Here is an 18,944-nt window from a genome sequence, read left to right as displayed (position 1 = left end):
AAATCAATGACCCCAAACCTTAATTCCTCCCCTCTCCCTCTGTACTCTTGTCCTCATCCCTTGCAGACTTGCCCTTTCCCGGTGAGCTCATATTTAATTACTTTAATGTTGGAATGAATAAATAATGGATTGATGAATAGCTTATGGAACGCGATAAATAATTCAAGAGCAGACCAGGGTCCCCGCATGCAGCCTCTGGAAGAGTGGCTTCTCTTCGGGTTGGCTTCAGCTCGAGCAGTCCAACCCTATTTCCTCCTCCCTCCCCCCACCAACTTCCACTGTCCTCCCCGCACTGCTGCACACCACCCTCCAAAGGGCACAAGTACTCTCAGTCGGACACCGTTTCCCTGGTTCACAAAGGACCTCCATGATTTGAGACCAGGCAGAGAGCTGTTTAGAGCATACTTGCTGAGCACCTAGAGACTCCGAGCGTTCATTTGTGATTTGGTATCTTAATGTACTGCGATTGAAAGCAGCAGGTTCCTGAAGCTTCGCGACTCAATTTCCCTATCTGTGCGGTTGCGTTTTCCAGTGCCACCTCTGCTACTGAGGAATGCCGAGAGGCTTTACTTGCTATTAGCAAAAATGCTTTGGGAACCTCGTACGAAAGGCGCTGGATGTGGTGTAAATTAAATAAAACTGTGCCCGGCTCCAATAACCGTCCGGTTGTAACATAATCCTTACCCTGCTCTGAGAGGGACACTGCCCTCAAAGCGAGGACGACAGCGGCTCCAAGAAGATTAAATAAAGAGGTGTGTGTGTGTGTGTGTGTGTGTGTGTGTGTGTGTGTGTGTGTGTTGCAATGCTGGCCTATTTTGCTGCCAGGGAATGAGAGATGCACTGCAATTTAAGTCCCATCATCTGCTGTTTTGTTTATGTGTGGAGAATGCTTAGTAAAACTGCACAAACAAATGAAGTTGTAATTATCTTAAGCCTCATTTGCACACCTAGTTCCAAAGCAATTATTAAAAAGATTTTGAAGACAATTAGCCTCTCTAAACAAAGATAATCTATTGTCAGTAGCTGAGACTAGCAGGAGATAAGAACAATGCATGGAGATAAGGGAAGCCAAATGGTGGAAGGAGAGTGACTTTATGACTATACTTATCTCTGATTAGATAAGTTCAAAACAGAATTCTAAGTACACTTCAAAAATGCTTTTGATTTCAATGTGCCCTCTTAGTGAGTGGTGAAGAACAAACTGTAGGCTCCTTAAATTGGCTTGTCTTCTTTAAATATGTTTTGATTCCTTTAGCCAAAGAGCCCAGAACTACAGAACCTTTTGCATATTGGGATGCAAGTGGGAGAAGGAGAAGCAGTGTCTGGGTTTCCCCTTTTATTATTAATTTGGTTTTAAAATGATGCACCCAGTACAGTGCACCCTGCAACATACATTCTAAACTCATAAAGCGTTCCCACCTCAGGGCTGCCACATGGGAGATTCCAAGTAGACAGGAAGCTGCTTCTCGGCTGGACATAATGCTTTCTGCATCCTTGAAACTCTTGCTTATTGCATGCAATTAGATCTTGGAAGCAGATGCTGATATTTCATTACCTTAGGCTTTTTTTAAAAAATGCATTTAATAAGTGTGCATTCTTTCAAAAGAGCCTCTGCCATATAGTATGCCCAATGACTTTCTAAACTGGAAGCCTGGCACTGCTAAACCCAGAGCCATGTCTGGTAATTTCTCCTCACTGTCTTATTTTAGTGCTTATGATGTTTCACATGAAGTCTTAAGGAGCTGCAGTGTCCTCCCAGAAGGAATGCCTCTGCTTAAAACAGTCCTTATTGACATGGCAGCTGTGTGCGGACCGGAACGGAGGCTTAAACCCGGCTCTAAAAATCAGTTAATACCCTAAAGTCTGGAGCAAGTGCGCACAATTACAATGCGGGGGGGAGGGTCTTTAAGCACAACCACGTCTCTTAGAAGACAAACAGTATGTTGAGTATGGGGTTTGCTTTGTAATTAACAATTTTGTATAAGGAAATGAGGCATAGCCTGGACAAATAAGGGCAGGTATAAATTTACAGAGGATGACAGAGAGCAGAGAGATGGCAATTAGACACAAATACTACCACCTTTTTTTCCCCCGGCTTCCTCCAGACCTACCTGCCCATTTCTTTTTATCTGTCTTCAAAAGGAACCAGGACGTACTATACACACTGCCGTCATCTGGGAAGACGACGTGTAGAAGCTGTGATTGTGGGAACCCGGGTAGAAGAGAAGAGGTGCTCTTCCTCAGAGGCCGTGACTGGGCCGGCCAACATTTTTCCTCCCGCTTAATCCAATAGATCGCGTAACTGGAAAGGGAAAGAGCTATGCGCTTCATACCAAGGAGTCTACCTGCTATTTCGATCCCTCGGTTAGGGGAACCAATTGTTTTAATTATTGGCTCGGATATATAAGGTTTCCCAAAATGGAACCTTTCACTGAAAACCACTGAAAGAGGTAAAATGACATGAATTTACAAACCACCTAAACCAAATGATCCATTTTAAATCGCACACAGAAAGGTTTGAGTTGTTCTCGTAACATAAAACCTTTGCTGTCAATGCAAATCGCACGAAAAGCAGAGATGCGTTGGAGATTTAAAGGAAACGAGCAACTCTAGCCAGCTGGCTGCTGCCCTCGCTGCAGCGCGGCTCGGGAGGGAACACCGCTGGCAAGGAGCGCCCGATGCTAGGTTTCGGCTCTCCAGTGCCTCCTCTGTGCAGGTAACGGCCGCGTGCGCATTAGTCGATGAAAAAGCATTCAGTGGGACAGCATTAGCGGTTGCTAGGGTTTCTCGGCTGGGCTGACGTAGGCCTTGATGCAAACACCCCTAGCTGGGACCCACTTGTTTCCCTTCTGGCTTGGAGCAAGATACTTTGGGGCTCCCGGGCCGCTTTCTTGGAATTCTTTCACCATCCAGAACGACGGTGAGGATTCTACTCTACCTACAAATATTTGGAAAGGGAGGACATAGAGAGGTGTTTCTTCAATAAATTCGTGTCATCGCTCTGGGGCAGTGCGGAGACTCCCCAGATCCGGGCTGAAGTGCCAAAATTCTTTTTCCTCTGCTTAGTCGGAAACTCCGGGTGCCCTCGACCCTTGGGAACTCCGGCTTCGATGGCCGGCGTGGCGCCCAAGCAGCAGCCCACCTGCTCCTGGGGGACGCCGCTCCCCGCGAGGTCTGAATAGGCCTGGGGCTCAGGCAGAGAGATTTGCGGACTCAGAGAAGAGAAACCCAAAACCAGTCCATTAGTAAATGAGTTTTGTGTTGTCAAGGTTCTTTCCCATCCACTTGCTGTTCTGAAAAATAGATCACGTTTCGTTATCTTTAGTGGGAATCTGCAACGTGACACCGGATCCGCGCGGCCCCCGCCTCCCTCCCTGCCTTGCTCTGCCTGGCTGAGGGGAGCATGCGGGCCTCCTCAGCTTATTTCTGAACAATGAAGATTTGTCTGTTCCCCAAGTGTATTTATGTATGGAGGGAGGGAGGAAGTTTTCTCCTGGAAGCGGGAAGCTCGAGAGCAGAGCCTCCTACTTCCTTGGTGCGAAAACGCTGCGCTGGCCCAAGATTCAGGGCGACTGCCGCCCCACCACCACCACCACCGCCCACACCTGGACAAACAGAGCCAGCTGTGAGCCTGGCTCGCCGCTGGAAACCCTGCCGCCCCGCGCGGCTCCCGAAAATACCATCTACGTATTGTCTCGAGGTCAGGGAAGGAAGAAAGAGAGAAACACACACAGACTGATGTACCAACTGAGGGTCAAACGCTGGGAGGGAGCTCAAATTGGAGGGGAACAGGGCTGGGGTGTGTGTTTTTGGAAGAGTTATCCTCTCTCTCCCTCTACGTGTGTCCCCGCGGCCGGTCTTTCCCAGAGTGTGTCTCTAACTCTTTTCTCCATCTGACAGAGGACGCTCGTTCATTCTGTCTGTACGTGAACCTGTTTCTCATTCTCTCTCCTTATCTCTCTCTTCCTCTCTTTCTCTTCTTTCTCGTTGTTTTTCCTCTTCCTCTTCTCCTCTTCCTCTTTCTTCCTCCTTCCCTTCCTCTCCCTTCCCCTCGGCTCTGGGCGCTCGTTTTTTTCTCTCCGGGACTGGGCGCTGTGAGGTTTCACAGAGTGTGCTTATGTCACCCACTCAGGCAGCGCAGTTCTCTTGAAAGTAGACCCTCAAGTCTGGGCGGTGTAGTAGGCCTTACTTGGCGACAACCTTTCACAGGGAGTGGAGGGCGGACAATAGATGGTGTGGCCTGCACGGAGGGCGGGCAAAAGTGTATTGGCCACCTAGGGGAGAAAAGGGTTAACCAACTGCCCTCTGAGAAAGCTCTGACCAATCGCCAGGTTTGAGCTAGAAGACCCTACTCAACATCAGATGCCAACTACCTCTCTGGAAAGTGGAGCCAAGTTGTCACAAGAAACAATTCTTAAGAATTTAAGGGACTCTGCGCCCCGCCCCCATTCCCTGTTTTTAAAAATACCTCCTTAGGGCAGGTTTATGAAATGAAACTCTCCAAAACCGCTTATCTTCCATTGGATTTCCAATCAACTTTTTTTCTCAACTTATGTACATCCTGAATACCACATCTGTCTAAGCTAAAAAGAATTTCCTTTTGGGAGGTGAAAGCCTGCAGCTCCTCCTGTTCAGAGGAAAGTGCTAGTGACGGTAATGCAGGGTGACACTAAATAAACAGTTAGGGTGGACTGGAAAGATGGAGTTAATTATCCAGTGAGCTGCATTTCAGCCCGGGCTGATTTGTTTTGGCTCATATTTGGAGGAAGGAGACAAACCACTCTCTTCTCCACATCTCCTTGGGATCCTGATCATTCATGTCTTCAACAAAACAAAAAACAAAAACCACTACCCAGGTATCACTGCTTCACTTAAATTTTGGTTTATTACTCCTCTGCAGGCTCTGAAAAAATGTCCACTCCATTGCCCCATATCCCTGGAGGGAAGAACCAAAGCGACTCAAAAATGCACTCCCACGAGAAAAAAAATCAAGCTATTTGGAGTCCAAATGGTAAGGAGGCCCAATGATAAGGAAAGCAGACATTTAGCACCCCTCCCCATCTCTTCACTTGAATTCTTACAATAAACTTATAAAACTACGTGTTTATAAAAACTAAGATATTGGCTTGGTTTCATGATGGTTTTACTCCACTCTCCAAAAAATCAGGCTTCGTGAAATTTGAAATGCAATTAGATTTATCGTTAGCGTGATTCACTGACTATCTGGTTTCCTCAGGTAAACCTGCACTTACATATAAATCCTAGTAATTTGAAACTTCTCCCTCCCCACTTTGCCCCCCCGCCCCCCCCGCATTCTGATATTAATAATCCCCGGCTGCCCCTCTTTCCGGGTCATTACGGTACTGCTGGTCTCTAATCAATCCTAATGCGATGGCAATTGGAGTCCCTGATGACTGCGGCTCGGGTTTCTTGTAATGGCTCTACCACATTTTCCTGGACCTCCTTCTTTAACCTGAGATGCCAGGGGGACGAGTCTCTTCTCGGCTGCTGATTACTTCAAGATGTGGGGGCTGGTTTGAGCTGAAGGATAAAGACACGCGCACAGCGTGGTTGCCACAGCAGGCAGGGCGGCTGGGGAGAGCAGACGTCTGCACGCGGGGCGCCGCAACCCGAAAACCTTTCGCTACTCTCTTTTCTTTCCCTCCATTTTCCAGGCCCAAACTCACCCTGGTGGACCGAGATGAAGATTCTAAGAGCAGATTTTTTTTTTTTTTTTCCTGGTGCGGAAAGGCCTGGTGGTTTCTGGGACTCTCCAGTTATCGAGCGTTCCCACCCTACAGCGTCCTCCCAGGCGCAGGCCTGTCCCTGGTTCAGGAGTGAACCCCTTCTCCCATTGCAAAGAGCCAGCTTCTCTTTCCTTCGGGTTGTTTTCTCCCAATGCCTTCCTCCTCCCCAATTGCCCAATTGTAGAGTGGGTGTCCTGAAGAGAGACTGGAATCTCCGTCCCGCCCCCCCGCCCCCATCTCATTCACTAACCCTTGACCTTTCTCCTGTTCCTCATCCCAGCAGTGCCTGAAGTTCCCAACCTGTTCCTGACCCAAAACCCAGACCCTGAGACTAGAAGCTTGGCCTGGTCATGTTGGGATATGACCTCCCTCGACCTTTGGGGATTCGTCGCTGGGAATCCTTAGCCTTTGGAGATAAAGGGCCAACACTCCTTTCTCGCTGGTGCCACCCGGAGACGACCACAAGTGGGAACTTGCGCCTGCCTCCCTTCTCCCCGGCCGAAAGCCCTAGTTCGCCTCCCCTACCCCGGTCCAGGCTCGGCAGCGAGGCAATCAGCACGTTCGCGGCATTTATATTCTTCCATTTCTCAGCCTAAGCCATTTAGTGTAACCCGAGCTCAGGATAATTGCCACGTCTCTGCCGTGATACTTTTTAAAACTAGATAATGCTTCTGAATTGCGGAAGAAAGTGCTGAGGACAAATTGGGCGCTGAGCTGCTGAGATGGATCGCTTTGTTAGTGGCGGCCAGTGGTTTGTGACTCAATTAGTGCATTTCTGGGAGCCGCCTGTGTTGTACAGTAGGGTCAGCTTGAAGCAAACTACCCCTGTGGCTCCCACGAGCGGGTAGGAATTCGGGGGGTGGGAGCACTTCAGGCCTGTACCTCAGTCGGTGCATACCCACGCCGTGAGATCTGTTTTGCATTCTCACACGAGCATATTGTTCGGGTTCTAAAGGATCCAGATTTTCGCAGACAGAAGCTCGACCGCCTCTGTTCCCAAAAGGGCCGAGCGGCGTTTGTCTGAATCACCAGTCCTCTGAGCAGTGGGAAAAGAGATACTGGGTAGAGGGTGCTGGGAAGGTGCCCACTCATCCATGCCCCTCTGCGCGTCTCGCCCACTCGCTTAGGCTTGGACTTTGCAACAAGGACCAACACCGCTGCAGTGCCTGACAAAGCCCTCCTGGAAGCCAGCAGGGTGAGGCTGCCAGCAAGCAGGCGGGCTGCGAGGGACGCTTTTAGGATTTGGAAGAAGGCCGTAAGATCTTTCCTTACCTCTGCTCAAGTTCACCCGCCACCCTCACCCATCAACCCTCGTGCAGGCCCGGGTCCACGTTTCGCGGACTGATCCTGAGCCTCAGTATAACTCGCTGTGCCAGGTGTGCGCGCGCAGCCAAGTATCCGCGCCCGGACGCCGGGGAGGCTTCACCGCCCGGTGTGCTGGCGGCCCCGCCCGCTGGCTCGCAGCGCGGGGTCTCGCAGAGCTGGGCCTCACCCGTCGCCCCGCCGCCTGCACCAGAAACTCCCTCCCGGGGCTGTGCGGGAGCTCTCGGGCGCCGCGTCTGCGCCGGGGCCGACTCTGCCCAGGCTTGTAGCCAGAGGTCGCGCTATCTTGCCGGGCTGGCCTGAGGGCCGGGACGCGGGCAGGCTTCGGCCCCTGCCCGCTGATCTCTGGGGTTGTTCCCTCGGGCGGTGCATGGGGCCCACAGGCTTAGGGGCTTGAGGAAAGAGGAGCCGGGGCCTGAAGGGCGGGGACCACAACGAGGCGCAGGGAGGTCAGTGGAGCGGAGAGCCGGCGCAGGCCGGCGACGGCGCGGCCGGAGGAGAAAGAGGGCGCTGTCTTCCTGGCAAAGGAGTTTTCGCCTGGCTGGCAGGAACCGAAACAACAACAACAACAAAAAGAAAATCTGCTCGGCCGAGTCCGCGGAGTGAAGAGCGCGCGGCGGGAAGGGTCTGGGGTAGCGGAGCGGATTCTCGACCCAAAGCCCGGGGACCGCTCAGCCCACCTTGGCCTCGCCAGCGCCACGTAGCCCCGGACGGGACTCGCGAGGAGGGAGTTTTCTTTGGCTTCTTTAGCTGTCTCCATAATCGCCTTCTTTTAGGGCCATCCCTCCCTCACTTTTTCCCTCCAAAAACTGGAGGCGTTGGGATAAGGACGGCGTCGCTTCGCTGGCAAATAAGGTGCCTCAATTTGCCCGAGGCGAGCGGGGGATTCGGGATCTCCTTTCATTAAGCCGAGCTGGCTTCTCGGTTTCGTGGAATCTGCGGCCGGAAGCCGCGACCCCAGCCAGTCATTCGCGTTGAAGCGCCGCAGCAAGTGGCAATGCGTTTGGCCGCGCATTGCCCAGGAACAGCAAAGGGATGGAAGACCCTCTCATTTACCATCACCAACTGGCCGGGGAGCACACGCAGAGACCAATAAGGTCCCAAAGACAACTACTATCAACCATTCTCCACACAAATCCACACATCAAAAAAACTGAACTTGTATTAATGCGGGTGAAACAGCTATCCCTGCATTCCAAAAGTACATACGTCTCTGTCATCTACCCAGGATAATGTGTTCTTGCCTTTCCATGAGCGTAGTAAACCAGGCAAAGCAAAACAAAAGGATCCCAGACTCACTTATCTTCTGCCTTGAAAGGTCGCTCTGGATTCATGGACAAAGTTAAAGGCCCTCCTGATTTGTACATAGATACCAGAGCCGATCATCTCCATCCACGTCTGCCGCCAGAGCGCCTCAAACTCCAGTCTCTATTTGAATTTCCTGTGAAGTCTTGACTCTTCTGTAGCCCCTCCAGTAGAATCCAGGTGGCCTTATAGTTCCGCCTTTGGCAGGAGACCTATTTCCTAGGAGTAACTGGGTGGGCTGCAGTCTGCCTGCCTCTTCACATTGAGAAGCGCTTCTCTTGTGGGAACGTCTGTTTCTATTCAGCCGATTTTCTAATTTCTTTGATCAGCCTAAATATTTTCTTGGCAAACGGAAATTGACCATGCCATGAATATGATAACAACCTGCTTGGAAAAAAAGCTATTTTGTTTCCAAGCAGCAGAAAAAAAGGGGTGGGGGGACAGTGAAGGAGGCTGGCTGTTAGTAATGCCTGCAACAGATTCCAGCACATACATCTTTTTGCAGTCTCTGAAGCAGCTTTGTGAAAACTGCCTTTTCTCTCTCGTGAAGCTTCTTTCCTTTCTCTCCTCCTCTCAGTTAAACACACACCTGGTCTCCTAAAAGCCTTTGATACTCTTTATTAAAAAATAGAACTTCAATGGATGCCTCAGGAGACTTTCCCTTTAAAACAGATGAAAGGCAAGGTTAATACAATGTTCTCTTAATCCCTTTGCCTTCTGAGTCAAAATAAATATTTTCTTCTGCATGTGATTGTACATCCTGCCATTTGGCTATGGCTATAAGCAAATTGACGGTAATAAAAGGGTTTGAGGCTGTGTATTAAATGCCGTTCTCTTGAAACCAAGGGAGGGGAGGGAGGAGCCTCACTTCACAGGCAAGAATTGGTGGATTTCTGAAAAAGCTGCAAGAAAAGGACCTTTCACCTCTCATTAGTGATGCCATCAGTGCTCAGGCAGAGTGGAGCTGAGGTCATGTTACATATGGCACACAGTCTGCTCAGCACTTGAAACGTCAGCTTTGAAATTTTAGAGAGGGGAAAGGTCATCTTTAATAAGCTAAAGTCTGGGGCTCCCATTGCCCTCATTGCTAGCTGGGTGGGTGTCCATATGCTTCAAACCCTATGCACAAGTTTTTTTTCTTTTTCTTTTTAATTTGCAGTTTTAAGCTGATTTTTGTTTCTTCATTGAAATCTTAATGTTTTCAGCTGTTAATACTCCAAAAGGCCTTTCATTTTTATAGCAACTTCGTCATCTTCCCTTTTCTTTTCATGCAATCATAAAACTGTCTGTTCTGAGTGATAGCTTTTTAGAGCTCAACTTCCCAGGAGAAATGAAGTGTATCTGTCCATCTGCATACATGAATCCAGACATGTGGGCTATAGGGTTACCCTTCTGTATGGGTAATTTAGACTTCACTCTTGTATACTCATTATTTACTGAACCTTCAAAACATTGAAACTTCCATATTATATGAAAACACTAGTTTCTGAAAACTTCCTGGATACTACCAAAATTTTTCATGCCAGTTACTGAAATTTCACATTTTACTTTTACCATGTGGGAGAAACTCTCAAATCAGAATATACTGCTTTTTCTAGAAGGCTTGAAATTAAGACTACCCAACAGATGCTATAATCGTAGATACAGTACTGAAAAAAAAGGTGCTAACATCTCACTTCCTTGTTCAGAAAATATTAGAAACATTTGTGATTGTTTCATCCTCAAATTTGTTCAAGAAGTGAAGTCAACCAAACCAAAGCAACTGGCCAGAGACGGTAGCTCACGTCTGTAATCACAGCACTTTGGTAGGCCAAGGTGGGCAGATCACCTGAGGTCAGGAGTTCGAGACCAGCCTGGCCAATATAGTGAAACCCCATTTCTACTAAAAATACAGAAATTAGCCGGACATGGTGGTGCATGCTTGTAATCCCAGATACTCAGGAGGCTGAGGCAGGAGAATCACTTGAACCTGGGCAGCAGAGGTTGCAGTGAGCCGAGATCGTGCCACTGCACTCCAGCCTGGATGACAGAGCAAGACTCCATCTCAAAACAAAACAAAACAAAAAAACCAAAGCAACTGAACTATCCCCAGATCTCTTTGCAGCCACTGTAACGACGGATAAAAATACTTTTAGGTAGGCCAGGCGCGGTGGCTCAAGCCTGTAACGCCAGCACTTTGGGAGGCTGAGGCAGGTGCATCACAAGGTCAGGCGTTCGAGACCAGCCTGGCCAACATGGTGAAACCCCGTCTCTACTAAAAACACAAAAATCAGCCAGGCGTGGTGGCGCTCACCTGTAATCCCAGCTACTCAAGAGACTGAGGCAGGAGAATTGCTTGAACCCAGGAGGCAGAGGTTGCAGTGAGTCGAGATCGTGCCACTGCACTCCAGCTTGGGTGACAGAGTGAGACTACATCTCAACAAAAATAATAATAATACTTTTATGTCACCCTGTAAGGAACTTCTCAATAGTGATTTGTTAGTTCCAGAACATTTTTTTTCATATGGACCCACAGTCCAAGAGGAGTAGCCTCAACACACCATTACATGTATTCCTCACTTACTTTTCTTTGTATCTGTCAACCCATTTTTTTTTCCTTTTTTATAAATAGGATCTTGCTACATTTCCCAGGCTGGATTCAAACTCCTGGGCTCAAGCAATCCTCCCACCATAGCCTCCTGAGTAGCTGAGACTACAGGCATGTGCCACCATGCCTGGCTACTTGTCAACCTTTTTTTTTTTTTTTTTTTTTTTTTTTGAGACGGAGTCTCCCTCTGTCACCCAGGCTGGAGTGCAGTGGTACAATCTCGGCTCACCACAACCTCTGCCTCTGGGGTTCAAGCGATTCTCTTGCCTCAGTCTCCCGAGTAGCTGGGATTACAGGCGCCCGCCACCATGCCCGGCTAATTTTTGTTTTTTTAGTAGAAACGAGGTTTCACCGTGTTGGCCAGGCTGGTGTCAAACTCCTGACCTCAAGTGATCCCCACCCCCGTCTCGGCCTCCCAAAGTGCTGGGATTACAGTCGTGAGTCACCGCACCCAGCCCTTGTCAACCCATTTTATCTGTTTATATATACCAGATTCTGCTTCTTTTTCCAGTTTTTTCTTTTTTCATAAAGGTTACATATCTTGTGCTTATAAAATTAACTTTAAAAATAACACAACAATGTATGCTAATCAGCTTCAAACAAGTAGACTCAATGATATTTTAAAATCCTTTTTCCTACTCTGCAAATCAAAAATATTGGAACAATCTTTAAACATTCTCTTGAGCCAACTAGGGGTTCCTCATTACTAAAGAATTTAATGATGGCGATATGCAGATAGGTGTTGGTTTTGCTTTGTGTGTAATCAGATTCTCAAAAATCCTTAATTTTGAATGAGCAAAATTTTAAAAGAACAGTTTTTCATAATAGCAACTGAAACTATAAATGGGAAGGATGATTTTTACAACCAAATGACATCAAGTAAATAATTTATTTCTAATCACTTTGCTACATTAGGGTTTACTGCTAATGAGCTAGTGGACTTTGTGATACTTTAGCTAACCCAAGGCACTTGAGGCTTTGATGACCCAAATGGTTTAGTAAGTTCAATCAATCTAGTCAATAGAAAGTGAAGATAAAGATGCACGCTGTGGTCTTAGAGAGTGCAAGTGCATGCATATGTGTGTGTGCATGTGTGTTTGGGAGGGAGATTATGTTGCTTTTTCAGTTTTAAAGTTCCCCAAATACTCCAGGAAAATTTATGAGCAGATTGCATCACTCCAGTAAGCCTGAAAAAACAAGAAGTGAAATATTTCAAGAGGCAGATTCATTAATGATAGGTTAATAACTCATTAACAGCCTATGCAAGGAATAGTAATAATTTTTTTCTTTCGTTTTCTTTTGTTTTTTGTTTTTTTTTTTTTTTTTTTTAAAAGGAGTCTCACTCTGTAACCCAGGCTGGAGTGCAATGACACGATCTCAGCCTCACTGCAACCTCCACCTCCCAGGTTCAAGCGATTCTCCTGCCTCAGCCTCCCAAGTAGGTGGGATTACAGGTGCCTGCCACCATGCCCAGCTAATTTTTGTATTTTTAATAGAGACCGGGTTTCACCATATTGGTCAGGCTGGTCTTGAACTCCCGACCTCAGGTGATCCACCCACCTCAGCCTTTCAAAGTTCTGGGATTACAGGTGTGAGCCACTGCACACAGCCCAATTTTCATTTCTTTTAGCATACCTCATTCAAAAACATGTAATATTTTACAAGCCTGATCTCATCCATCTCAAAATTTTGGGACCTATCATTCTTATTACAAGCAGTGATTATCTCTATTACAAAAACAGCAAAAGCTGGGCACAGCAGCTCAAGCTTGTAATCCCAACACTTTAGGAGGCTGAGATGGGAGGATCACTTGAGCCCAGGAGTTCAAGAGCAGCCTGGGAAACATAGTGAGACCCCGTCTCTACAAAAAAATTTAAAAGCCGGGCATGGTGGTATGTGCCTCTGGTCCCAGTTACTGGGGAGGCTGTAGCCAGAGGATTACTTGAGCCCAGGAGTTTGAGGCTGTAGCGAGCTATGATTGTACCACTGCACTTCAGCCTGGGCAACAGAGCAAGACCCTGTTTTAAAAAAATAAAAATCCAAAACACCGTGGCAGAGAGGTTGCATAATTTGTTTAAGGTAACATCATTCAGAGGCAGTTTGGGGGCAAGAGCTATAAATCCCACATCCTTCCCAATTTACTTAAAAGGCAATTTTTCGCAAAGAGGTCAGTGATTAAAGTGACTTGGATTTAGTGAGTTTTTGTAAAATATTTTTTTCCTCTATAATTCAGGGTCAAGATTTGTGAGAAATTTGATAAATGTCTTTAAATTACCAAGAAAAATAAAGTAACATGAAGTAGCATCAGCCCACCTAGATCTGGTAGTTCTTCCATTCTGTCTGGAAATAAGCCATAGTCTTAGTTGGTACAAATGTCATGTGGGAGGAGACATACAGATTACAGAACCATGAGGTAATTACTACAGCTTAACTGTCCCACACAGAAGCTATTAAGTGATCGTAAACAGGGTTACAATAGAATACACATTCTATGACAAGATTTGGCCTGTACTTTCAATGCTTACAATTCTTTCTTTGGCTTATTGAGGAGAAGAAATACAAGATATACTAGAAATTAAGAATTTGGTTGATCTTTAGGGCAATGCTTCACAAACTGTAGTGTACATGCAAATGACCTGAGGCATTTATAAAATACAGTTTACAGGACTCAGCCCCAAGAGTTTCTGATTCCCTTGGTTTAAAGTGGGACCATGAAATCTGCATTTTAACAAGCAACCCAGATAATTTTTTTTTGAGACGGAGTTTCGCCCTGTCGCCCAGGCTGGAGTGCAATGGCACGATCTCGGCTCACTGCCACCTTCGCCTCCCAGATTCCAACAATTCGCCACCCTCAGCCTCCAGAGTAGCTGGGATTACAGGCACTCACCACCATGCCCAGCTAAGTTTTGTATTTTTAGTAGAGATGGAGTTTTGCCATGTTGGCCAGGCTGATCTCAAACTTCTGACCTCAGGTGATCCACCCACCTTAGCCTCCCAAAGTGCGGGGATTAGAGGCATGGCCGCCGCGCCTGGCCGCACCCCAGATAATTTTGATGCAGCTGGTCGGTGGGCTATCCTTTGAGAATAAACATCCACTCTGCCTAAGAGTAGAGCATCACAAATCAGCAGGAATAAAATCTAAACTTCAAATTTTTACCTAATCAAAATTTACTTTTCTTTGTACCATTCTAAAGAGGACTTGTAGATTAGATTTTTGGCAGGATGGGAGGAGAATCTTTGGGTTTCTGAAGAATTTTGTAGGAATTAAAATGTTTCTAGCAAGTAATTAGGTATGAAATCATTGTCCTTTTTAAGTGATTGGTCTTGCTAAATGAGATAGTAGGAAGTGACACCAGATCAGGAGTGACAGGAAAGAAAAACCTCTGAAGAAAATCCAAGCAGCGTTGCAAAAATTAAGCAAATCTCATCGTCCAATGAACACTGCAGAGTATCCAGTATTGCTAGCTAAATGCCAGCTTAAAAGGCCAAAAATGTTTAAACATCTCTTCATTGTGCATGACCCCTGTGGAATAGTGTGACTCAATTAGACCTGCCCTCCCTCAAGATTTTCAAGAAATGGGGATGCTCTGGAGAGTTGTCACAGTATGATAAAAGGAGTAGAAAATAGACTCTATGAAGAAGTTAAAAGTGGTTGTCCAGGCTGGGCACAGTGGCTCACGCCTGTAATCCCAGCACTTTGGGAGGCTGAGGCAGGCAGATCACCTGAGGTCTGGAGTTCAAGACCAGCCTGGCCAAAATGGCAAAATCCCGTCTCTACTAAAAACACAAAAATTAGCCAGGCATGGTGGTGCGTGCCTGTAATCCCAGCTATTTGGGAGGCTGAGGCAGAAAAATCACATGAGCCCGGGAGGCAGAGGTTGCTGTGAGCAGAGATCACACCACTGCACTCCAGCCTGGGCGACAGAGGGAGACTCCGTCTCAAAAAAAAAAAAAAAGTGGTTTTCTACGTTGCAACTAGAGGTCATTTGTTGCTTATAAAGGTTTATAAAGGGTTTTTATAATAAATAACACATAAATCACAGCTTCTCATTTATAAAAGATATTAAATACTGAAAAAATTAATAATCATAATTTATAATATTTTCCCTTTAAAGATAACTTGAAAATGAGATAATGGAAACATAGACACCAGACTCTTTGCTGTTGGAAGAGGCTGAGAAGTCAACTGGCAGTTGAACCTGCCAATCTTAGTAGATTCCTTTAGAAAACATTCTTGATGGGACAGCCCTCGGCTCTGCTTAAACACTTGAATATTGGAAACCTCATTATTTCACATCTGTCTTGCATATTTCAAGACACATCAAGACAAGAAAGATGTGCATGGCGATCATAAAGTCACATGGAATCCATGATCCTGTACAAACTAGATAAAATGTGAGTAACATGGAGGGGCTCTTCTAATTACTTGTTGGTCAAGTAGAAAGTAAACTGTACTAGCTAAACTGCTTTCTCAAGTTTCCATTTTAGGTATTTCTACTGTTTGCCCACTGCCTAGTAGGCTGCTGGAGTTCACTATAGGAAAAGTAAATATTGTCATTTCAAATAAAGCACTGTTTATTATATAATAGAACAGAGGCTGCTTTCTATTTTTGAGACTCTGCTAAATTAATTGCGGACAGTAGCCAAAGCAGCTGCCCAGGAGATGGTGTTTTCCAACAGCTATGGTTCTTAAAGCTAAACTGGGATTCATGTTTGTCTATAAAGTGGCATCACATTGTTCTTTTCATCAAATGTATTTGGCTGCTATTGGGATTTCGTAAATGGGGGTGCCATTTGCACTACTTGACTAGCCCATTTGACTCCTGCATTGAGGACAAATGATAAGCCAAGACAGATAAAGCCAAACTTGAAGGCTTCCATGAATGAGAGTCAGCCCAAATTCTTCTAAATGAAAGAGAAAAGATGGCCTTAATGCCCGTTTCCATCTAAAACAGGGTTTCCAAAACTTTGATAGGTTGAGACTGGGCTCAGTACTTTTAATAATGTTTTAATAATGTTTCCACATCCGTTTTGATCTGGTGCCCATACTTTGCTACCTACATTTTGAGAAACACTGGTCTAAACCAGTGACAGGGAAAATAAATCTGGACTGAGTGGTGATTTAAGAGAAAAAGTTTTAGTTGAAAAGAGAATGTTATTTCGGGAATAACACTTTACACTTCCGTAACACTTTCTGTCTTTCAAAGGACTTCTTACACTTGATCCTCACTTGTGAGATGGATTAGGAAGGACAATATTATTAACTTTATTTTACAAATAAAGAAACTGAGACAGAGTAGCTAAGTGACTGGATATGGGGGCTGGAAGCCTGAGCTTTCCCATCTTTGTTTACACAATTCAGTCTCATTTTTAGTGTATCAAAACATATAGATAAACCTCAAGCTCTTTAATGGCTATAACATATTTCATGGATATTATTTTAATTATCTGTTTTAGATAATTTAGATAATCATCGAAGACATGTTGATGAACATGTCTTTTTTCCCCAAGTTTTTCTTGTATGACTAATGTTTTATTACTATCTTTTCACACATATCTTTGAGTACTTGTATGAATATTTTGTTAGGGTAAATTGCTAAAAGTTAAATTGCTGAGTCAAAGGGTATATATATATTTTTAAATATATATGTGTGTACATGTATGTGTGTATATATATACCCACACATATATACATACACCCACCCACACCCACATACACATACACACACATATATTTTTTTTCAGATGGTGTCTCACTCTGTTGCCCAGACTAGAGTGCAGTGGCACAATCACAGCTCACTGCAGCTTCCACTTCCTGGGCTCAAGCAATCTTCCCTCCTCAACCTATAGAGTAGCTGGGACTGCAGGTACACACCACCATGCCCCACCAATTTTTTTATTTTTGTAAAGACTGGGTTTCACTACATTGCCCAGGCTGGTCTTGAACTCCTGGACTCAAGCAATCCTCCCACCTCAGTCTCCCAAAGTGCTGGGACTATAGGTGTGAGCCACCATGCCCAACTGGGGTAGATGTATTAAAATTTTGATGTATATTATTAGATTGGCCTTCAAAAATGTGTACCGTTTTGTACTACCCTAGACAATGTACAAAAAACTATCTTTCCCTAAATGCCTGTTTAATCTTTGCGATTAATTGGGAAAATGCGGCAAATTTAAAATTTTTCATTTTTATTATTAATGCAGTTAGCATCTTTCAAAATTATGTCTAAGTAAATATAAAGAGATAAGAAAGTGTACAAATCTAAAGTATACAGGTCAATGGCTTTTTAACATATGTATCATCTGAGTAACCATCATCCAGATACATAACACATTTCTACTATTAATACCTCAGAAAGTTCTTTCTTGTCACTTTACCCACCTACCCAGAGACAATCAGGCAAAATGAATTATTATTAGAAGTCAGAAGACTTCTAATATTAGATGCTGACTTGTAATGTTAATTCATTTTGCCTGTTCTTGAATATAATATCAATGAAAGCAAACAGTTTTATGACGTCTATGCTCAACATAATACCTGTGAAGGCTGGGCGTGGTGGCTCACGCCTATAATTCCAGCACTTTGGGATGCCGAGGTGGGCAGATCGCCTGAGGTCAGGAGTTCGAGACCAGCCTGGCCAACATGGCAAACCCCATCTCTACTAAAAATACAAAAATTAGCCTGGTGTGGTGGCGTGTGCCTCTAATCCCAGCTACTCAGGAGTCTGAGGCAGGAGAATTGCTTGAACCCAGGAGGCAGAGGTTTCAGTGAGCTGAGATCGCACCGCTGTACTCCAGCCTGGGTGACAAGAGTGAAACTCTGTCTCAAAAAAAAAAAAAAAAAAAAATATATATATATATATATATATATATTTGTGGACTCATTCAAGCTGTTCTGCATATTAGCCATTCATTCTTTTTTATTAATATGTTATATTCCATCATATGACTACAAATTAGATTAGTTATCCACTCTGCTGCTAATGGGCATTGGAGTTGATTCCAGTCTTTTACTGGAATAAATAAAGCTGCTGTCAACATACTTGTATATGTCTTCCATTGGGCATAAATTCTCATATCTCTTGGTTATATACCTGAAGTTGAATTGCTAAGTCAAAGAAGACATACAAATGACCAACAGATGTATGAAAAAATGCTCAGCATCACTAATCACCAGGAAAACGCAAATTAAAGCCACAGTGAGATATTGCCTCATATCTGTTAGAATGGCTGTTATCAGAAAGATGAAAGATAAGTTTTGGCAAGGACGCAGAGAAAAGAGAATGCTCGTACACTGTTGGTGGGAAGTGAATTAGTACAGACATTAGGGAAAACAGTATGGAGGCTCCTCAGAAAATTAAAAATATAACTATCATATGATATAGCAATCCCACTTCTGGGTATATATCCAGGGAAGATGAAATTAGTATGTCAAAGAGATATCTTCACCTCTAGGTTTATTGCAGCATTCTATTTACATATACATAAGATGCTAACTGCATTAATAATAAATCGCCAAGATAAGTCAACCTAAGTGTTCATTGATGAATGAATGGATAAAGAAAACGTGTATACTATACAGCCTCAAAAAAGAAGGAAATCTTGTCATTTGCAACAACATGGATGAACTCGGAGCACATTATGCTAAGTGAAATAAAGCAGGCACAGAAGACAAATACTGCACAATCTCACTAAAATCTGTGAAATCTAAAAAAGTCAAACTCGTAGAAACAGAGTAGAATGGTGGTTGCTAGAGGCTGGGAGGGCGAAGGGGGATGTTGGCTGAAGGGTACAAAGTTTCCGTAAAGAGGATGAATAAGTTCTGGAGATCTATTGTACAACATGGTGAATATGGTTAATAATAATATATACACAAAAATTGCTAAAAGAGTGGATCTCAAAACGTTCTCACCACACACAAAAAAGATAACTATGTGAGGTGATGGATATGTTAATTAGCTTGATCATAGTATGATTAAAGT

This window comes from Hylobates moloch, unplaced genomic scaffold (genome assembly GCF_009828535.3).
Source record: "Hylobates moloch isolate HMO894 unplaced genomic scaffold, HMol_V3 SCAFFOLD_16, whole genome shotgun sequence".
Taxonomy (NCBI): domain Eukaryota; kingdom Metazoa; phylum Chordata; class Mammalia; order Primates; family Hylobatidae; genus Hylobates; species Hylobates moloch.
Note: the sequence above shows the minus strand (reverse complement) of the source record.